Source organism: Ammospiza nelsoni, chromosome 3, assembly GCF_027579445.1.
Source record: "Ammospiza nelsoni isolate bAmmNel1 chromosome 3, bAmmNel1.pri, whole genome shotgun sequence".
Lineage (NCBI taxonomy): Eukaryota > Metazoa > Chordata > Aves > Passeriformes > Passerellidae > Ammospiza > Ammospiza nelsoni.
The window spans coordinates 18,962,317-18,983,731 of NC_080635.1; the positions used below are offsets into that span (position 1 = coordinate 18,962,317).

Consider the following 21,415-nt stretch of genomic DNA (forward strand, 5'->3'; position numbering starts at 1 on the left):
ACTGTGGACATATAAAGTGGTGTTCCTGTGGTTGCTTGGCTGCTGAAGTAGATAACTAGCTTCCCCAGAGGGCTGGGAGCTCTGGGATTGCCTCTGATGGGCTTGAAACACTGGAGAGGATTTAGGAAAAGAAAAAGGTGACTTTAAGGAATTGTGTCCAGAGAACAAGTTGGTCACAGTACCCCAAGAAAGGCTAAAACAAGCACATATGCAATTATCAAATTATCAAGTCTAAGTAAACTTAATCTAGGAGACAAGTGGGAATGGTGGAGTGGTGGAGTCCTGATCTTGTCATTCAAGAGTAAAGACATCACAAAGGGTATACAGAAAAATACCCAAACTGTGGGCAGCAGAGTGACAGGTATGGGAAATTATTATGTTTTATTTCAGATGCAAGGAGAATGCCCCAGGGAGGGTAGGAGAGAGCACCAGGGTCGCTTCCAGTGCTGTGTGGCCCCAGCAGCCCTAGTAAACAGTGACCGTGGGTTGGTAAGGTGTGGCTAAGGACAGAAGCCACCCTACGGGATGGAGAAGCAGCAGTGCTACAGAGACCACCTCTGGCAGAGACTCCTGTAGAGAATATCCATGGGATTCTGAGGAGGAAAGGCTTTTGGGAAGAGCTTAGAAAATCTCCAATTTGCAAAGTTTTGCAAATTACTGGATCTATTCAGTGTCTTATTTCCCTGCTGTTTAACAAAGGGAAAGATGCACATTGATTTGGTATATTTTTGTCACATGTTTTTGATAGATATAATATGGATCTTGAAAGATGGCATGACCCCAAATGAATAATTTTGCATCTAATTTCCATAAAAGTAAGTAGAAGTCAGACCCTTATTGCTTAGAGTTAATGTGAGAGTAATGCATTCTTTCCACACTATTTACCTTAGTCATGCCTCAGGGCAGGCAGGGGCCATCTCAAAGAACATGTTTGTCAAGGCTACTCTTATGTGTTTTTAGTGTCCTGGATGTGATGTGGAGGCTGGAGAACATGCTGCAATAAAAAGAAACCTTTATTAATAATATAAAGGAATTCTGCTAAAACCAAAGAATTCATTAAAGATTAAGCTGGTATTAGTGGAGAGGGTGTGTCTGTGCTTTATGTGCATTATTCATGGAGACCCTCACCACAGAAGTATATGTTAATTATTCCTAACTTTTCTCAGAGGTTGGTTTTCTGTCTTATGATAAAATCTCAAGGTCAGGAAGGAGGGATTTTAGTGATGCTCACACAAATGGCATTGTAAAATTTTATTTCTAAGTGAGGTGGTGCTAGCGGAAAGGGTGATAAATTTTAATTTCTATTAAATACTGGTGCACTGGCTGTAACTATCTAGTAGGACCTGCACATCACTGTTGACAGGCTTGCTAATGGATTAAAGGGAGCTGATGTCATGCCAGCTACAGAGTGAAGATATAAGCAGAACATGTAGCTTTCTTGTCTAGTACACTGGGGAGTGCAGACTCATTGCCAAAATTCTGGAGAAATCTGAACAGTTCATCAGTCTGATCATGTTTCACTCACACATTTTTCAGCTTCAGGACTTTAGGGCCTGATCCAGCAGAGAACAAAAGGAGTGTGAGAGCTGATGGCTGCATCAGAGGTGCCCAGACAGGTGTGTAAAGTTAAACCCAGAGTAAACAGTGATGGAAAACAAAAGCAAGTAAGATTTCAAGGAAAGTAGTGCAGCTGGATGTGTGTGAGGAGGTGGGCAGCTTGAGGAAGGTAAAAATGAACTGCAAGTTGTGAGCTTTGAGACAGGGAGTGAGCCACTTCCATGAGCTGTTTCAGCACAGCCCAAGTGGTGGGAGCTGCCAGGGGGCACATCCAGGACAAACTCCAGGGAGCTGCAACTGTAGGTTCTGTGTCTTTGTTAACAACAAAAAAATGTTCGTTTTTTTTTTATTGGGTTTGCTTTGGTTTATTTTGTGTGTCCCCCTCACCTTTTACATTTTTTTTCCTCCTGAATTCAGTAATGCATAGAAAGTAATTAAACTCTCTTGCAAAGAAGCACAGAGTAAGAGCCTGAATGAGAGATGTGGGACTCCAGGCAGCTCTTCAAAATGCAGTTTATTACACCCAAGACGTTACCCAAGCAGTCCAGGGTCATGGGCGACAGAGCCTGTGCCTACAGCTGTCAGCTCCAGCTGCAGGCAGGCCTGGAGATCCTTGGTTTAGGTTACTAATGCATTATATACTTTTCTTTGCTGAGCATCTTAATACAGTAGAACCAATCTATACCTTAACTTTTATCTATAGCCTATCATAACTACTATAATTACCATATTCATGTTACTATTCTCCAATCACTAAATGTTAGTACATTACAGTTTAAGCAAGAAGATGTTTTTCAGTTTTCTTGCAGTGGAAAATTCTGAGACCCTTTTTCAACTTGCAACATCGGCAGGCTTGTTTGCTTGTGCTATTTTTCTGCTTGCTAAAAACATCTTGTTTGAGGTAGGTTTATCCTTTGCTCTAAGTCATAAAAACCCCCTTCTAACTAACAAACCCTTTGCCTCCTTGGTTATCCAATAAGATTGGCTCAGCAATTCTTTTCTTCTATATCAAAACTTGCTTTCATTTCTATTCCTTCTTCAGACTCTGCATTCAAAAATCTTTCTGCCAAGCATATGTTTCTGTGAGACTTGTCAAACTTTGATCCTTCCCAACAGCACAGAACTTGGAGATGCAGGATGTTGATTTGTGGCTATTAGAAACTCTTTTCTGGGTGAACTGGCCCAAGGGATTTTTTGGAGTGTGTGCCCTGAGTGTGTGCATATGGGGATAGCAACAGGACTTAAGATTTCTGGAGCAGGTTAAACACTGGTAATTTGGGACATACTGTGCTAGTGATGAGTTCTTTCCCAACAAACTTTAATTCTCTTAAGATTTCAGCTGTCCATTTTTTAATGGCTAAGAGGCTGTCTGAGAAGCATTATGATGCTGATTTGGACTACTTGATAAATCGCAGTGTTTGGGTTTTCTGTTAATAAAAGAGAAAAAAATGTAGGTATGTCAGATGATTGTGGTGCTTAGATAATCTCTTCCTTTGCTGTTTGCAGTGCAGTGTTTTAATTAGTCTTTTGCATTTTTCTTGTCTAATTCATCCCTCACTGCATGCGTCTTATCGTGTTCTAGAAGTAAGTTGAAACATTAATTAATTTGAGCCATTTCAAAGAGATGAAGGACTCGTTCAACTATCTTTTCCCTTTGAATTCAGAGGCCAAGCAGATAGTACCTACTTGCTGCCTTTGTGTGAGAGCAGCCTCAGGCAAAATTCTTCACCTCAAGTGAACTTGCAGATGTGTAGTTTCTTGACTGGGACCTGCCATTTAGTACCTAAATTCTCCATCTGGAAATGCAGAAGTGTTCACTATGTATCCTTAATTGTGCATGGATTAGCATCTGTGTCTCTGGATTCTACTTACACTCCCTTAACATGTTTCATACTTCAGATATGAATACAGTGTTTTTAAAAACTACCATCAACCCCCTATATAGTGTATTTTATTGTAATTTCTTTATTTGGTGCTGAGTATCTTCTTACAAGCATTTCCACGGACATGCAAAGAGTACCTGCTGTTCCTTGCAAGATCAGTTTTTAATCCTGCCTGCATTATGGATAAAATCCTTGTTTCAGTCAGGAAAGCATCCTGCTGCAGATATTGGCCTCTGTGCCAAATGCTGGGTTATAAGCAATCAATGCAGTATGGGAAACAGAGGTGTAATATGATTTTTAAAACCAAGGCAAAATTGACACTCTATAATCTGACACATTGAGTCGTCAAGATTTAATGAAAACCTAAAAATGAGGAGGGGAAACTCTGAAAGACATTCAAATACATCACGGAAAATTCAGATACCAATTCTTCTGTCTTCCTGTTCAGCTCTGAAGGCATACTCCAGCTCGCTTGGCCTTCATCCTGGTCTAAAACAGGTGAAGCCCTGTGATAGCTGGCGATCAAAGCCATGCCAGTCTCAGTGTAACCTTTTCTCCTGTTTTTACACCATCATAAAGAGCTGCAAGGTAAAAGGCACTAGACACTTTCCCCATTTAATATTAATTTGGTTGTCCACTTCTGGTTTTATCTGTGGCCAGTTTCTCATAGCTGTTATATCCAACTCAACAAGTGCTGACATTGTTCCCCCCATTCTTCAGACAATGCTGTGAATGGATTTATGAAACTGTCTCTCCTGCTTTGTGTCTTATTTTATATCTTGATGGATGGGTCAGTTTTCAGAATTACGGGATCTGCACAGTGATGCTGGTTTTAGCTGCCATTTTTTCAGGTCTCCCTGACAAAATACAGGTGAGTGTTTTGTAGTCAAAAGGGTTTGGACATTCTGCTGACTGATTGCTTTTAAACAATTTGGTTATTGTTAAATTCTGTGGGACTCCAGTGAAGTTAAAGGCAATGGAGAGTGCATTGTTATTGGAGTAGCTTTGTGTTTAGCATGACTTGCTTCACACTTGACTGCTTTTCAAATTTGGTTGTCTGGAAAAATACTCTGGGAAATTTCTGATTCCTTCTTCTATGCTGTGGGAAGTGAATAAAAGTGAATCTCATTTGCCTTGTGCCAGTGCTCAGTGCCACCCATGTGCTTGTTGTCTGGAAGAGTTTTGGACCCAAGTGTCAAAACTATCATCTCTGCAGAAATTTACAGGGTCACAGGGAATTTTTCCTTGTTCTGATAATTCTCATGGCTTACAGCAGAACTGTTTACTGAGCCCTGCACAGCAAGGGTAAGATGTCCTATGTGTTTGGGAGTACATAAAATGTTCAGCCAGGGAGTTCCCAGTATGGCAGGCAATGTATAATCCACAATGAAACCATCCTCCCAGCATGTTTTGTTGCTCTTCAGTTATTTCTTACTGTCAAAATGAAATGTGATGTCCTAATGAGGCTGGAACACCACTGAATGATCTCTCTTGATTCATACATTACACTCTCATTAATGCAATCTGATGCACCACTTCCATGTGCTGGACAGCTTTGCTAAAGATGGATATTTACAGACTCTACTTGCATTACTCCTCCTTTGCTGCTGCAATAAAATAAAATGCAATTACTTTAGCAGTCCCTGTAGCCTGAAGAAGTCATCAAATGTTAACCAAAATAGTTTCTTTGCTGTCTTTAATACAGATCTGGAATAGTTTTGCCAGGGGAAGAATGCTGTTGTTTTTCTTCAGAGCTGTGGTTTTGCCTAGATAAAAGCACTAGATATGAGATCCTTAAATTTTTGTACCAGTTTGAAATCTAAAGGATGGAACAGATGCCTCTTTTGATGGGAAGAAACAAGTGCCTGGTCCTGAAACTGGATGTTGCTGAACTCTAGGAAAGGCTTGTACATGGACATAGAGTTGAATTTGCAGCTCAACCGTTCTTTATTCTTACAGAGCCTCCTAACTAATCTGATGGCCAGCTTCTCGAAAATATTAATCATTTGCTTTTGTACAGAAAGGCCTTCATTTGGAACTGTGAATGTGCAGTAAAGAGCTTGTCTGAGTCATTTGGGAAGTCAAATTTAAGTCCTTTAATCTTATATTCCAAAGTTTGCCTTACTCTTCTCCTCTGAGCTCTTTGTCAGCTGTTCAAATGACGTTTAAAGTAAGGAGATCTGTGGATGTAAGTGAGAGGTCTGGATTCTGAAACACCTGTGCAAGCTGTAGAGTTGAATCTGTTAATCAATAATTCAGAATTTGACTTGCCTTATTTTGCTGGACTTTTTATTTAAAAAAGCTGGTGTAATTTTTCCCTTCGCAGTACCCCGTATGAGGAGAAACTCAACTCATAAATAAGGGTGAAATGCCAATGTATCAGTGCAAAACAAAACCTGAAGAGCCGTGTCTGTGCTTTGTGAAAGCAGCAGATGCCTTGCAAGTGTGGAATCCAGTCTTGCACTTCTTTGTCATTCAATACCCTTCACTGTATTATATTACACTTTCAGATGCAGGAAACCTTTCAGGCTGCCTCTGATAGTGCCAATCGAGTGATAAATATTCCATGCTGAAAATACTGTAGGTGCTTCTCATTCATCTTGCTTGCAGGAAGCAGATGGGATAGTCAGTGCAGGCTTGGCTTCTCTCCTTCTCATCAGCACCTTGTAGTTTTTAACAGCTGCCAAAATAGTGAAAACTTGGTCAGAATGAGTGAAATAGATAGGGTTGAGAGACTGACAAAGGAGTCCTATATACAACCGTTAAATGGACCAACCAAAGTGGCCATAAAACAACAGTAAGAACAAGCCCTGCTTCTAACTTACTCATGACCTGACCCATTGGTATAAATTCTCTGCCTACAGCTGCAGCACATGGCTGGGCAGTTGTGTTGTTTCCACAGGTACAGTCAGGATGTTCTATTACTACACCGAACTGCTTGACAGAGCCTCCAGCTTAACCATGGAAGGCCGGCTGCAGTACCTGGAGTCTGCTATTCTGTTATCAGGCTGCTGGAGAAGGGTTTATAAGCTAAAAGCTTGTACTCAGTGAAGGAAATAGCAATTCAGAGCAAAGATCATTTGCTTAATTACTATTGACTTTGTCACCTTCAGTCCTGATGGTTTTTTAAAATCTGCGTCGCTTTTTCTCCTATCATTTATTCTGGTATCTTCCTTTAATTAATGAGAAAGGACAGACTAACTTTCCGGTGGTTGCCTGCTTTCATTTACTGCACTGTGCTTGCCAGGACTTGCAGGTGTGCTGCCCTTACCCTGAGCTGAGAGGGAAACTCTCTGTGCAGAAGGGGACCGTGGATTCAGGTGAATCCCACATATACCACCACTGGAGAAGGACTGGCTGGAAACATGTTCAGCATGTGTAGAACCTAATTTAAGGAAGTGTACTGACATAGTTTTTTAATATGGTCTGGTTTCTTTTCCTAGCGTGTTGCTGAGGAGGAATTACCTGAGACACTTCCCTCCTAGAGTCACAGTGTAGTTTCAGGACTGGCATTAAGTGATGTCCTTCCCCTCCCTGTACAAGTAATCATCCATTTATTACTATGATGCATAATAACTATGCTCTGAAAAATGGAAGAAAATATGCGGAAATACAAAATTACCGGGAAGCGCTCAAAAGAAGTTAACAATTGAAACTACAAATCTATCATTAAATTTCTAAGGTTTATTCCTAAAATAAAAATTGTCCTTATAAACTATTTCCAAATGATGAGTTCTTGAGTTCTTCATCTATCACATTGAGCAGTGAAACCATTTGAGAAGCTCAGAATGTGCAAAGTAGGAAACAGCTTCTCTGGAGCAAAGTAATCCTGTAGTACTACTGCAGTCACCCATCATGGATGGAGGAGAAGTCATCCACTTTTTCAAATGGTCTAGAATAGATGTGTGAGTAGGTTCAAATTCTTCACAACCACCTGCGGAATTTGAGAAATAATTTGTGTTAATGTGCTGATAAGTTTCATTTTTCATCCACCTGACTGGCAGCTGATCACAGAAAAAAATACAGCAACTTTTCACAGTCCAAGACATGGGTAGCCGTGACTGTGAAAAGATCCATGAAGGAGTTTTGCAATATATCATTCACCTATTGGATTTATTTTGCAGCCTCATGAGAGGTTTTGCCTGAAGCACTGAGTTCAGTGGGTGATAAAATCCCAGCATTTTAACTGGAGTTGGATAAAACACACTTGGTGCAAGACTCAGGATGCTGCTCCTCCTGAGATGTAGTTCCTGCACAAAACTAAAGTTTGCATGTATTCTCCCTAGTATATAACTGGAAATAATTCTATTGAGGGTTTTCCCTTCCTCACACCCTTTTTGTATCTAAGTTTCTTTTGTGCCAGCTAGTGTGGCAGAAACAAGAATGTGCTGAGAAAAGATCTCAGCATGGTAAACTTGGCATGTTGAGGTTTATTTAACAGCTGGGATTGCCTTATACTGTGTGTCATGGACATGATGAGTGAAAGGAGGCTGCCCTTCCTGAAGGAGTATAGGGAGTATAAGACTTGGAATATAATATCCTTTCTCTTGTAGTGTCAAAATGATCCACCTTTCAAAGGAGGGATTTGCTTGGGTACAGTCAGACCCTAGAGTACACAGGCCAGTTCAGAGAATGGATTTTCATTCTGTTTCACTCCTGTATTTGCATGAACAGCACTGGGTGTCCAGCACAAGGCATCCTTGCTGCCTGCTCAGAAGATTTCTAATAGAGATATTTACTTTGAACTTCAGTATTTTCACTTTGGAAGCCTCCTGGGGCCAGGATGTTAAAATCATTGACTGAACTAAAAAGTGTATACTTTTATAGTATTACATGCATGAAAAAAACTCTGTGAAACCCACTTGGCAGATCACACATCCAAGACTGAAGCCTGCAGCTTCTTGTTTCTTGTCAGCATTTCCCAAAGTGTGGTGGTGCAAGAAGTACTTGGAGCATGAACCTAAAACCATGCAACCTAAACCAATGTGGCTATGAATAGCCACATTGGTTTAGGTTGCATGGTTGAATGATGATGGCCATGAACAGCAGAGCTCATGATGCAAGGCGGGTAGAGGAGTAGGTAAAACACACAGGCAGCACTCCTGAGCATCCTGAATTTCCCTGGATTTGATTTTGAAGTCAGGCTATGGGCACATCTGTGAAAAGACTGATAAAAATGCAAGATATAAAGTAGATACTGAAACTTTCTGCAGTGCATCTTATAAATGAGCTTAAAAGAGACATCCAACTTGTCTTAAGTGAGAATTCCCAGTGGCCCTGCTCAGTGTGACTCCTGCACTGGCCACATTAACTTGATGAAGTGTTCTGGATCCCTGTGGCATTCTCACACCTGCTCACATGTTATTGTCTTCTATAAAAAGGGAGAAAAGAGGAGCGTTTCAAAAATGGCTTTTAAATGTCTCAGAGGATTTAGTCATAAAGATGTGCTAAACTTCAGAAAGGTGTTATTTCAGCACTGGTCTGGGACCAGGTGTTTCTGACAAGGGTGGCTTTGGTCTTTGTGAAACATCATCGGGGGTCCCTAGATCTTCCTTGGGTTGGAAGGGACTGAAGACTCTGCTGGACTCCTGTTGTGGATAGGTGTGGTGCTGTATTTTGACAGTTCTGCCTTTCCTTGGACCCTTTATTTGTAGATCTATTTCACTTGTTTCCCTGACAATCAGGTTCTTAGTGATGCTGAACCATACAAATGAAAAGAGTGGTGTGAAAATAGAAACAGAGACCTGAAAAGAAGGCCATCCTAATCTTTGTTCAAAATCTAAGTATTCTAGTCCCTCTTTTCTGCAGCAGCCTTTGCTAATGGAGATTATCCTGAATCTAGAGGATCTCTGCTAGGGCAGAAGAGATCAAAAACCCCCAAAATATCAGAGAACAAATATATCAATACTCTTCTTAGAGGAGGAGAACAAAATTAGAGTGTCCTTTTGAATCCAACTAGACTTTTCACCTAAACAGAAAAACCTTTCCACATAAAGAACCTTCAGGAAGTTAGTTAAAATCTGCTAAGATAAAATATATACCGCATCTCATTCTCCTCAAAAAGCCTTGTTATGTTCATTCCTATTAACTCTCTCCTCAGGGTATTTTGTGTGTCTGCAGAACATATTATGGCCATTTGGTTCTGAATGGTTTTGCAGGACTGTCACTGAATTTAAGTCAGAAAATGTCTAAAACTGTGAACATTGCAAAAATTATAACAAGACTGTTTCAGTAATATATAAGTCAGCAGATAGAAATGTCTCACTAATTCCCTGTCAGGCCAGGCACAGTTAGAGCTTGAAGGAGAAGGTAAGACATATTTTATTTGATGAATTCTGATAGAGCCATATCCAAATGAAGCTCTGCCAACATTTTCAATTTAATTTTGCCTTGCAGAACCCTTCTGAAAGTTGCCTCACTGCTGTTCAGTCATTAATTTCTTTCCAATAGCAGCCCTTTCACACTCAAAGAGAGAGCTTGAAAACTGGCACAAACTCTGCTTTATGCATAATTTTCATGTTATTTAGTCTTGAAAATCTGTGTGGCATCTCTGTGAATGTCCAGCTTCCTCACAGGTAAAAGCTTTATTCATATCCCTGAGGAAGCAGAATGGGTGATTCTTCTACCAAGGAAGTACTAGAGGGTGAGGTAAAACTTCTTCAGGGACACCTGCAGTGGAAGAGTTAAAAGGCTTTGTGCTTATTGACTCAGATGGCTTTTAGATCTAAGTAGAAATCCTTTCATTTTGAAGTCCGGTTCTCTTGCAAAGCTGAACATTTTATCCACGAATTTCCTACTGGACAAAGAAATGGTGAGCTCCTGTTTCTCAGGAAAATTAGTTGCTGGATTCATTATTGTCAGCTTTGTGCAAAATAGTTTGCCAGACATTTCAAGCATGAGGTAAAGTCCCTCCTGGGCCTGTGCTGCATCCTGCACAGTGGGGGAAGATGAGCTTTTGAAAAAAATTCAATTTTTATTCATTAGCATGTATAAAAATAGGACATTTAATCCATCCCAAAGCAAACAGCCTGTGTGTACTGTGTCACCCAGCAGGAGTACAGGACAAAAGGGCAGAGATGCAAGACAGCAGAACCACATAGCTTCAGAGCAAGGGTCACCTGCCCCAGGATCCTCTGCCAACAGTACCCACTGTCAGATGGTTGAAGGACAAGCAAATGTAAGATTTTCTGCCACCTTTATTATTTTTTCACATCCTTTTTCTCTTCAGTACATCTCTCAAAGTGTCTCTTCAGTACATCTCTCAAGGTGTTTTCTTGAACCCCTTAAAATTATTTGGAACAACAACATTCCTTGGCAAGGCTTTCCACACACTGACCACCTGTTGCATTAACAACCATCTCCTTTACCTCACCTTGAGCCTATCCTCCTTCTCCTTTCATTTTATGGCCTTACATTTTGTATTAGATGTTGAGTAATTGACGCCTGTCTGTTTGATCCTGGCCACTTTTGTTTAGTGGATCAATGTCCTACTTCCACTAAAATAACCTCTTTCCAAATCATAAAGAGCACAGGAAAATCCTTCCACATGTGGAAGCTGTTCTGTAGCTGAGGTCATTGTAGTTGCCTTTTTCTGAATGATCTTGGTTGTAATCCAGCCTTCCTCAGGTGAGGGAACAAGAACTACAGGCTATATTGAAGATGTGGAAGAGACAGAGATTCATACAATCACATAATTAGAATTTCTGTGTTGTTCCTTTGTTGTTGATAACATGTATTTTATTTTCTTCTGTTTTATTTTTGCTATTTTGACTCTTATTGAGCTGATGTTTAAATGGACCTAAAATTAGAATATGCTAATGATAATTGTTAGGTTTCAGTCCATAGTTTCCCTATGTGAAGTTAAGACTGTTTTTTTCCCATGTGCATTATTGCCTAAATTGTCATTCTTTCTCATATTGCCCTATCACTAAATTTTGCATGGCCCCCTAGCAATTCTGCCTAGTCTGCCCTCATTCTTACTGTCTTGAATAATTTTTTATCAGTAGAAAACTTTCTCACCTTTTGCCATTTATTTATGAGTGAATTGAATCTCAGCACAGTTCCCTGAGGAAATCAGCTTATGATCTCGCTCCACTGTGAATGCCCACACTTTGTTCTTTGTCTTGTAACCAGTTATTTTTCTTTGAAAGGACTTTTTACTTCATAGCCATACAACATTTGCATAGCAATGATTAAAAAGAGAAAAATCAGAATAAATCATCACCAGAAGCAAAATTTCTGCAGATCAAAAAACCTCCAAGCTGAGCCCAAACAATAAATGCAGTCATACAGCAGTTGTCATCAATGTCCTCCCAAGAGAATAATTGAAATTCACACAACCTGATCTCAAGATGTGATTTGTCATCCAGTACTCCACACAGGGCATCCGCTGGGCCATGGAATAAACTGCCAAGCATCTCTAAAGGGGCACGGCTACCCAGCTGCAGAGAAGAAAAATACGTGGGGGTTGTTGAGCAGTTTTGAGAGGGGGGAAGTTTGTATAGTTGTGGGTTTTGTTTTTCAGTGGGTTTTGTAGTGGTTTTTTTTTTTTTTTTTTTTTTTTTTTTTTTTTTTTGTTTGGTTGGTTTTTTGGTGGGGGGGGGGGGGTTGCTGTGTATTTTTAAGTTCCCAAAACCATCTTCCTGCTTCAGATCTCTTAGTACCAACCTGAAGAAAAATGCCAAAATCTGATCCTGATTCTGAAACACAGAAATTCTGCTGCCTCCTCTTCTCATAGCTCAGGGGGTATTTCTTAATTGCCTTCTTAATTGTCTCTTCCAGCAGCCTGTCCCCTTGCTGTCCTCTTGGTACATCCCATTTTCTCTATCTGTTCTAGCAACCATTTTTTCCATACTGATCTGGGGGACTTATTAGTCCAGATGTTTCAATCATCTATACAGTGTCACCCACAGAGTTTTAATTAATTTAATAAGAAGTTTAGTAATTTAATTTGGCATTGAGTCTGGCTATAAGCCTTAGAATCTAGTAGGCAGCTAAGATCTACTGGGGTTTCTATAATGAGGGAGATGAAAGCTGGACTTCCAGTTTTCTCAACCATAAAAGCTTGTGTTCTAATGTTTAGGAAAAAAACGGTTTGTGTTGAATTCCTGCAAAATGTTTGAATAGCTGCAAATCCTACAGAAATCATCAAGCAGAAGGATGCAGAAGACAATGTAAGATAAGGAGCTGTGCTAAATATGCTGGTGTTGTAACGAAAGCCAGAAGCAGAGCGGGGCGGGGGGTGTGGGGTGTGTGGGGTGTGTGTGTTTGAACTGGAGTAGTGGCCACAGTCTGCAGTGGAGGGCAGGGGAGGGTCTGGGGGAGGTTTGTAAACTCATGATGTGGGAGAAGAGTGTGATTCCTGTGCATAGACCTTTCCAGTAGCTGTGCCTAAACCATACATTGTTTGCAGTTTGTTGGCTGCCCAAGTAAATGTGGAGATTTGAGCCTGACAAGGTGTGTTTTCCAAGCTTTAGCAAATGGTAGACTGCGCGAGGGCGTTCACGGCCCCATGTCCGGCTAGCAGAAGGGGTGAGAATGGCCGACGCCCCTATGCATCGGAGGCCAGCCCCCCTTGGCGTCTTGGCCTTGGGCTGGGCTGGATCTCGGAATCGGACTACTTGCGCTTGAGAGCACGAATGATGTGACAACCACTTGCTAGGGGTATCATGTCGGTTTATTGGAGAATCCCACAGCAGAGCACAACTTATATACAGTAGAACCCCCAGCAAATGGCAACAAACAGAGGAAGCAACAAGGTTTTAAAGGGAAGGGGTGGAGAAGGGAGGGAAACCCGGCAAACCAATCCGTGAATAGGTAGGGAGGTACACAACATAACTGACATAAGGATATAGCCAATAAACGTAAAGCAGAGGAGGGGCCCCGGGACACCAGCCAACCACAACCCCCAGAGAGAAGAAGTTTCTCGAAGCCTGGGAGGAGTGGGGGGTGATTGACTGGGCCCAGGGAGGAGGGAAGACTTACTTATAAGGCAAAGCCTGGGAGGGGAAATTACATAACATAAGAGATTGGCAGTGGAGGGGAAGGGGTATCCATGGTAACTTAACTGTCAGGTCCACAGTGGTGGGAAAACTGTGTAGGGAGGAACCATTTAACACAGAACACAGGGGGAGCATACATAAAATAGGGGAGAAAACTGGAGAACTTAAAAACACATCACAACAGTAGACCAAGGCTGTTCCTTTCCTGTTTAACTGCTTCCCAGTAAAACTCAATCTGGCTCACACTTAGCAGAGCTGTGCCATGTTCTTGTGGGTCTTCTGCTCAGGAGTTGAGGTGGGCGGAGCAGAAGGTGGATGTGGGTCCTGATTTTAGTTGGATTAGTAAGACAAGGATGTGGCAGAGCTGGAAGTGGCAGCCAGGCTGCCTCACCTGTGGTCAGGCTGGCTGTGGGCACCAAGCTCTCTCCAGTCAGGCAAAGCCCTGTAAATCTGCAACCAGCTGGAGCTTGTTGGTAGGACAAACTTCTGCCCTGCTCAGTCCCTATCCTGATCTCCACCCTCAAGCTAAAAACATGAGCACCAGGCAGAATTTCTTGTCCAGATGGAGGTACAAATAATAGCTGTGTCAGTCCACAGGCTCTTTCAGCTGTTTATTTTCCTGGGGGAACACTGGAGTCTCAAAAGTGTTGACTCTTACAAGAGGAAGTACTGGGCATGCCCGTATGAATAAGTGATCTGTAATTGTGTGCCAGTGCTTCTTCTACTGGCTTCAAGTGTATTTTCGTAGGTGCCCCATCTGGGGAAAAAAATGGCCATGAATGAGACCCTAAATCATGCTAACTATTGCAGACAGCATATCTGTATGAAGTATTTAAAGATTAAAAAAAAATCCCGGATTCTGAATTTACAAAACACCATTTCCTCCATCTGCACTCAGTGCTCATAATTTTGTTACACAACCACTTCATTCCTTCTCTGCTAATAGCTCCCTTTGAATGCTGAATTGCCTCATTAAGGTCTTTTATCCCATGAATGAAATTCTTCCTCTGAGTCAGACAGGCAGTCCTTTATTTTTCCCATTGATTTTTTGTTAAATATATCAGTCTGGTTCTAAGCATTCAATAAAGCAGTGTGGGAAGACTTCTGATCTTTGAAATTGTGTGGAGTAGATACACCCTTTTGTTTTAATGCTTTTATTTCACGAAACCTGGTGTTTAGTGAAAGCTCTTTGCCCCGGTTTAAGTGTATGGCTATGCTGTTTTCTTTCATGCTGTTTTCTTTTTGCAGTTTGTTTTCATGAACAGTAGTTGATATAAGGAAATTGTATTGGCTTACAGTTTAGAAAATCTAGATTTGGTAGGAAAGTTTGGAAACATTGTTCTGTCTGCTGTGCTTAAGTCTGGGATCACTAAACAAAAGACTTCCCTCCTTCCAGATATCATAATGCTGCCCCTTGCAAACACTGTTGTAGCAGGATGACCCAGCTCCTTCTGGAGGTCTGCAGAGTAGGATTTATTGTCCCCTCTCTGTTTGCTGCAGCAGCACTTAAAGTCTTTAGGGCTTATGTCAGCTTTATGTTCATGTTGTGCCCCTTGAATCCCGAGTGAACATTCAGATGGTTCATACTAACTAAAAGGTTGCTTCAATGAGAAAACAACAAAGTCACCATTGCATAAATACATAGATCTCTTATGTTTCATGTTGGCCTTTGGCTTGCACTCATCACCGTGGTGTCCGAGTGTCTGGCAGCAGAACATTAAACTGTGTGGGAGTAACATGATCGGTGGCTTGGCTTCCTCTTCTTCCTCATGCATATGAAAAGGACCACTTAGAATTTGTTATGTAAACACAGAGTTGTATGTTTATCTTTGAGAAGCAGTTTTGGTTTTGCATTTGCCAGAGAAAGTGATGACATTTGCAGTTGTGTCGGTCATTTCTTATGAACTCTGTTGTGAAACTTGTCCCTGGTTAAATGAAGCTGACAAAACTCCCTAAGCTACTGGCCTAGTTGGCTTTAGCCTTCTGTATATGTCATTGGCTCCCCTAGTTTGGAGGACTTGATCAGGGAGGCAAAGCCTCTCCCGTGTCTCCCCATCCCCCTTCTTATTGTCCCCTGTGGATATATTGAAGGGAAATGCCATTAAAAATCATCTCTAGGAAACTTTCCACACCTTTACTTCTTCCTGCAAGCTTGGCCATGGAGGTGGATGGAGCCAATTCAGCTTTCACCATGCCCTTGCTCAGAGCTGTGCCTGCCAATGAAGGACCCCACAGGATTTGACTATTGTGGAGTAGATGCATTACTAGGAAAAAAGAGACAGGTTTTACGGGAGTGAGGCTGTATCTTTACTGCTCAGTCACTTGGGAAGTCTATAAAAACTTTCTGAAAGTACCAGGTTCTTCCCAAAGCACCACTTGATCTAGCGTATTTTCAGATTCAAAGTGAGTCTATAAAACTTATCCCTGTACAAGGACCACCCAACACTAACAGTGTGCAGAGAAATTTCTTTTTATAGTTTAGTGCAAGGGTCAGATGGTTTTTCTATGGTTCAGGTTATCCATCCAGAGCAAGCATGCTTTTTTTCTAAGCATGGGACACATTAGTTCTTTCTATTACCCAGACCTCTAGACAGAACATAAAATAGACGGCATGAAATAGCATTAAAGATATTAAAGATGGAGGAAATTAAGTCTTTTCTGTCTTGCATTCTTGAGCTATAGAGTAATGGATTTCTAGTGCAAGTTCAGCTGCTAATGCACACATAAAAAGGGAGGGCAAGCAGTAGAAACCTCAGACTTTGTCCTGTAAGATACAGAAAACCCAGTCAAGGAAAAAGCAACGCAGAAGTGCTTTTGCAATATATATTTGGTGATTAATTTCCTAGCAGGGAATTAGCTTTTATCTACTTCTAGAAAATGTTAGTAAACTGGATTTAACTTAATCTACTTAGAATTTGTGACCCTGTCAGTATCTGGCATGTTGCAGGATTTTCTCTCTTTGTTTGAGAATGACCCATAAGACCTTAAATCTGTATTCTTCCTTTTTCATATTTACATAAAAAGGAATTCCTGTTCAACTTCTGCATTCTGTGCTATCATCCGTCTCTGTTCAGATTCTATGGAATAGCTAGGGGATTAAGAATAACAAACCTCACACTTACTTAAACCAGAAAGAAATTAAGTCTCTCCCTTTTTTGAAAGGCATAAATTCTGAACATTGGATTCCCTCAGAGTTGGGATTAGATTATTTGAAGGAGTGCCTTGTAGCATTGTGTGTTTTTTAATTTTAATACATTTCCAGCAGTCAGTTTTGTAATCTTTCTTATTTTGTACTGTTACAGCATATTTTATTATTGATGGATTGCTCCTTTCCCCCCTGTTGTTTTTCCCCAGCTGTCCATCTCTCCAAAGATCTGCCCCTCTGTTCCCTCTTCCTCCTCCTATTGAATGTCAATCCCTCCCCAAGCCTGCCTCTTTCTCTAGAAACTTCCCTATCAATCTTGTGTCCTTCGAAACTCCATTGGTTTGTTTAAATTATTCCCCTCCCCGCAGCTCCCTATTGGTTTAAACATTGTATTCCCCGCCTTGTGTTCCACCCTCAATTTCAGAGACTGCTTGTAAATGTACTGTCTCCCTTGAATGCTTAGGAGCCCTTGCATTTGGATTCCTTTTTTAGGACGTTTTCCACTTAGTAATTAATATTCATCCTTATATAACACTTGTGACTGAAAGCACAATGTAAGGGTATAACAATGGGCAGCCTGCCCTGTTTAAAGGAGGTCTGATGGACCTGCTTCCTGAAATTCTGTAGTGCAGAGGAAGTTAAAAGTTATGTGTCAAATATTATACCCTTGGTCTGTTGCATTCTGTGACTATAGCCAGTCTTTTAACAATTATAGAATTAAAGGGTAAGTATTTTTAGCAGTTTTTATTGATGGCTTTCTTAAACTTCTCATTCAGATGTTTTGTGATCATAAAGAAAGATGGAATGAGTATCTGATTAGTGAATTAAAATTGTCATATGATCATGCATATGCATGCATTTAGGGCCAGTGCATTATTTCCAGTAACTAAAGGTTGCCTGACTTTCATGATTACTCTGGAAGTCAGAACACTTCCCATTTGTTGGCTGAGGAAAATGAATATATTTCATTTGAGCTGGATTCAGTCTTGACATGTGATTTATCATTGCCCAAGTATTTTTTTACAGTTGTTAAATTTGTGAAGTCATATCAGTAACATAAATTAAAAGCTTCAAGTAATGTCTCAAATTCATGGATATTATTTTATGTCTACAGGAAATGCAAAAGAAAGAAATGCAAAATAATAGAGATGGAAAATCCCATTACTTGACTTACCCTCAGCAACAAAGTAAGTTTCCTTTCTTTTACTAGATGGATGTAAACTCAGTCCACAATCCAGCTTCTTGAAATACTCAGTAGTTTTGTTTTCTGTATTTTGCTCTCTGAATGTACACACCATTTATGTAGCTCATTATGTGTGTAAAAGATCCTGGGAAAGATTTGAGACTGAGTGATCCATGCCAGCTCTGATTTCTGCATCAGTAAATTAGTTGGGGCAGAGCTGGCATTGAAACGTGGGATGTCTGTATTATCTGAAGTGGAGCAGTCTTGGTTGTTCCTATCTTGAAGAAAAACCAACAAAACCCAGGCTTTTGAAAGGGCAACTGTTTTTTTCAGTATTTTGTTCTGGACATCCCAATATCTCTGTGTGTGTTGGCAGCAGAAGACTCTGAATGTCTCTTTTGGAGACCTCTGGCAGAATTCTGTTTTCATTGCAGGTGACTGAGCCCAGGACCAGCATGAGGTCTTGGTGTCCTTGGCTGTCTGTGATTGAAGTATTGTGAGCTGTAAGCCTCTAGAAGGTTAAGGAGGCAACTCTGCTCTTCCCTACACACTCCTCTGGTCAAGGAGTTCAGATGCCAGCATTGCTGCAGCTGGGTATGATTCCTGAGGGAGGTGCAGCTAGCAGGGGAGCACAATATCAGGACAGCACAAAAGGGAGGACAGGTAGAAAGACTGTGACATACACCTTTTCCTGATGGAATAGGGGAAGTTGTTCTGAGTGAAGAAGAAATGAGCTTAGCCTGCACTCTCTAATGGCAGGTGACCAGTCTGTAGCACCTGTTTTTCAGCCTGGTAGTGCCACAAACCAGCTCTCAAGAGATCCATACCACGGTATGGAGTCAGACTTTTCCCTGATGTATCCAAAGCTGTCGAGGGAATGTGGGTTCAGGACTGAACATGGGACAGAGATCAGGGAATTCCAGGTGAGTTCACCTTGTGCCCCTACTTGGCTGCTAAGGGTCCCTCCTGTTCTTCTTTATCCTCGGGTGACCAAAAGGTTCTGGCCATCTACGCTTTTTCTGACAAACCCATTTACTGCTAGGAACAAGAAAGAAACTATTTATTGCACAGTAAAGAGAAACTCGGCCCTCTATACACAAAATTATTTTACTGTGCCTCAAAAGATAATCAGATTTGTGTTTTAAAGGAGGAGACTGGTGGAAGGGGTTTCTCTCCACAGCAGTCTCTACCAGGCAAGTACCATCTGCAGTCTTTTCCACTTCCAGCCCCTTCCACTGCTTTGCATAATGAATGGCATTGTCAGGAACAGTTACCTGATGTTGTATAGTACTAAGGAAGAGACTGTCTTCTCCTATACTTAACCTTGGTGATTTTTAACCCAGCCATTAGTCCTCACAAATGATATTGTTTTCCTTTTTAGCGTGAAGTAGGAAGGCCTTTTGAAAACCACAGCATCTGTTGTAAGGATGGACATATTCATCATTTAAGCCTGGGGCTCAGCTGTGAACACAAGAAGAACTTCAGAAGCCAAAATATATTTGGGCAAACCCTTTTGTGTAATGGTTTCCTCAGAACTCCAAGCTGTAGTCAAACATTTCATTAAAATGCTCTGGGAATGCACAAGAAAGCTCTGGACTATAATGTTTGCCTAGGGAGTTTCATTTGAATCTTCAGCCTAGATTGTCCTTAAAGCCTACTGTATTGCATGAAAGGTAGCAGAGTACCTCAAGGGAGGGTCACAGGCAATTCAGATTCACGCTAGTGAGTTCCTGCACCTCCTGCCTGGAGCATTCCAGCAGCCACAAACTAAGCTGGATAATACCCTTATTACTCCATCTCCTCTTCAGCATGCATGTTGCAGCCAGCAGACACTACTTGCCCTTGTGTTGGTTAAAGTGGCATTTCTGGTACATGTCCTCAGAAGCAGAGAAAGTGCCTTGATGATTTTGTTAAGAAAAATGATGCACTGATGTAATTCTTACTGTTAGTTTAGCCACAGCCCTCTCTTACCAGCCTAACTGCCAGTTATACCCGTAACACCCGTCTGTCTAACAATCCGTCCATCAGTCCTCTCCTCTGTGGCACCCATCTTTTCTGACACTCCAGAAAGACACAGGGACTTGTTCTAGCTCATGTTTTTACCAGGGCAGCAACATTTTATCCTCAGCTTCCCTTGGACTTTGTTCAGTGCAGATACCTGGTGCAGCACTGACAGGAGGAAACAGTCACAAAGCCAGAGCTCAGATGCAAGAGCAGGTCTTGCAAGCTCCAGCTTTTAGTCTGGCAGCACAAAGAAATGTGGTGGTTCAGTTTTCTGTGACTATGTTAATTTGTTTATTAGTAACCTGGGCAAACTCTGTAACTCTATTAGTAACTCTGGACAAAGCATTTAGTGTAAATTGATTAAATAATGGTGTGCTGTTCCCTGGTTATCTTGGTCACATGATAGGCAGGCTATTTTCAAGCGACTTGTTCTTTCCCCTTAACAAGCAGAATAATTCAAATTAATTGCTTCCAGAAACAAGAGGAACTGTAGTGTCCCCAGTTATTCATACTGCTCTTCCATCTGAGCATTGCTGTCGTGGGCGTGCAGTTGTTCTACACATAGGATATGTTTTCTTTCAGGACCATTTTATCCTTGGCAACTCGTCAATCACCTGGAATTAAATCTCTGTTCCACTTTCCATTATTTCACTAATCATAATGTCTTTTCTAGATCCATAATTGTTCTTCATGGGTTATAAAGCCAGCATAATTTGCTACATTGAAAAACACTGATACTGATTTGTGTGCTTTCAGTTATGCACTGTGCATTTCATTTTAGGTCCAGTCTGGGGGTAGAAACCTCTCCAACCTGAGCATGTGCTGTGCACAGGATCTCTGCTGCTTTTCTCTTACTCCTGCTATAGAGATAAGTATGTTCACTTTCAGAAATGTTTCTCAGGCTTTGTTTTTTCTTGACACTCTGCCCTCCACAGTCACTTCATTGCCTTGTGGCATGCTGGGGCTAATTTCATGGCTTGTTCTGTGGTTGTGGAATATCTGCTGTTTCCCAGGATGTCTGTAAAACAAACTGACAAACCATCTTGGTGCTTAGCACACCCCACAGTTTGCTTCTGTGCTTTGGCAAGTAGCAAAAGCTACTTTAGTAGCCTTTGAAACCCATTAATGTGCACCTCCCTCTGATCAGCCCTATTTGTGCTGTGTCTGTGTACCCCATGTTATGAATAAGAAGCTTGACTAGGCCAATATTCAAGCAGCAATCAATTTATTATTTAATGTGGTAAAGTATGAGCAATACAGCGCTGGGTACAGTGGGGGAAGTTTTCCCTCCAACTGCACACCGATAATTGATGGTTACAGGTATTTACAGGGGTACTCATTGGGTTTTTTTTCAGCAGTTTCTATTTCCAATCTTTTACTCATCAGCAATTTTTATTCCAAATTATTACATCACAATTCTATACACTATTGTGATTTTAATTTCTCAGGATGTATCTCAAAGGATTATCCCCAGATGGTGACAGTCCAGTTTCCGAAAGAAGAAAGACGAATCCCATCTGGTGGGGTCCAGCTCCCCAGATGTGGGTCCACCTTTTAATTGCAGAGACTATAAATCTCATAACAGTGATGTCCAGCTTCCCTTTGGTCAAAACCATAAACCCTGAGGTGATGTTCATCTTCC

At 41.2% G+C, this 21,415-nt stretch overlaps 1 long non-coding RNA gene across 1 annotated transcript in view; it reads left to right on the forward strand.

Moving 5' to 3' along the window:
* The window catches only part of LOC132071574 (uncharacterized), a 29,958-nt gene extending 9,324 nt beyond the window's left edge, over positions 1-20,634 (forward strand). Inside the window, exons 3-4 of the long non-coding RNA XR_009418143.1 lie at positions 17,701-17,773; positions 20,555-20,634. This is a non-coding gene — a long non-coding RNA (uncharacterized LOC132071574). The remainder of the gene's footprint in view (positions 1-17,700; positions 17,774-20,554) is intronic.
* Positions 20,635-21,415: the final 781 nt, after the last annotated feature.